The following is a 1,650-nucleotide window of genomic DNA, read 5'->3' on the forward strand; positions in this document are numbered from 1 at the left end:
CGAGCTTCCAGCGATAATAAATCATAGTAACAACATGACGACATAACCCTCGCTTTCGAGAACTACTTGTGGTGTCGGAAATAATTTTCGACCATCGAAGAAGTTCTGATAACAACTTCAAATACTCCTCTTTGACTACCAATCGACAGTGGCTCCATGCCTACAAACAGTTTGGCATTGGAACCTCAATCCGGTCAAACAATAAAAGGAGAAAAACCACAAATCTCTCTTTCTGCCGCCAATCACCACAACCAACAACCACAACTAGCCACCATCGTCCGACCACCGCAACCATGCTCGTTGCCCTACGATCGAAAGAAACAAGGCACTTGGGAGAGGCTCTGCCGGCGACGTTCGCGGAGGAAGAACCCGATCAAGATCGGGCCTGTGTTGGGAGTGGTTCTGCCGACAAACAGTGAGCAGTGAAGATCAGCGTCGTGCTTTCTCGCCGACATGTGGCGTCGGGCCGACAAGCGACGCCGGTGGAAGGACCTTCTTGCGCGAGCAGAGAAGCCCTTGATCCTTGGGTTTTGATCAATCTCCGACGAGGACGATGACGCACAACGGGAGAAGAACGAACTCTTCCGTATCCTTTGTTCTGTCGCGGCGCGTGCACAGGGAAGAAGAAGTGGAAGGGGAAAAGATGAACACCACTAGGTTCAACTTCCTTTCCTTCAGACGGTGACACCAACGCTCCCACGGGAAGAAGAACTTTGGCCCTTAGGGTTTCCCTCAGTCGCTGTGCTCCACCGCGCACAAGAGGAGGAGGAAGACAACATATAAATCGTGATTCCTCCCCTCCTGAAGCTACAGTGCGGCTCGGGCAAGGAAAAGAAAACCGAAGGAAAAATAGAGAAAACCCTAAACCGAGTTTTAACAGCTGTAGCGAATCGAACCGGGTTTATTTAAGGTTTATTGTAGCAAATCAGGTTCAAAATTAAATCGCTTGGTTCACTAACCAAACGACCTCCGATTTGACCCAAATCAGTTTTGTTCACTTTGTTTTCGTAAGACGAAGCTCCTCATCACATCCGTTTTATCAAAATCTCTTCCATCACGAACCAAACCAAGTTGATTTAATTTGGTTCAAAAATGAATCATTTGGTTTACTAACCAAACGACATCTGATTTAAATGAAATCAGTTTCGTTCATTCCGTCTTCATAAAATGAATTCCATCATTTTGTCCATTGTCTGATCCAACCAGACTTTATTTCTCTCATTCTGAGAATCTAATTATCAAACTCGTTTTAAGTCATTCGGAGAACTTGTAGTGTGTGTGACCCAATAGGTTCCCGATTATGTTGGTCGTCCGTAATTAACCATTAATTACGGAACGATCATGAGTAGACCTAGTAGTACATCATGATCCCCAATTGACCAAAAAATTAATGATTGATTCTAGAACATCTTCTAAACCTTTCATCAACTACACTGAATCGTGCTTCGTTTCTTTCACCGTCTTATACCCGCTTGGTTCAGGACATGGTCTATGTGTCGGTCCCCACTAGGCTGACTACGTCACATCTAGCCCAAGCTGCTTTCTTATTTTATGGATTCAAGTTACTTGTACATGTGTCCAAGAGTTGACATGTAATGCTTTGGCTAAAGACTTTTAATAATAATCCTGACAAGCGGACGCAAGGTATAC

The sequence above is a fragment of the Curcuma longa genome, chromosome 8, assembly GCF_044706935.1.
Source record: "Curcuma longa cultivar G26 ecotype Majalengka, Jawa Barat chromosome 8, ITB_CL_G26_1.1, whole genome shotgun sequence".
Classification (NCBI taxonomy): Eukaryota; Viridiplantae; Streptophyta; class Magnoliopsida; order Zingiberales; family Zingiberaceae; genus Curcuma; species Curcuma longa.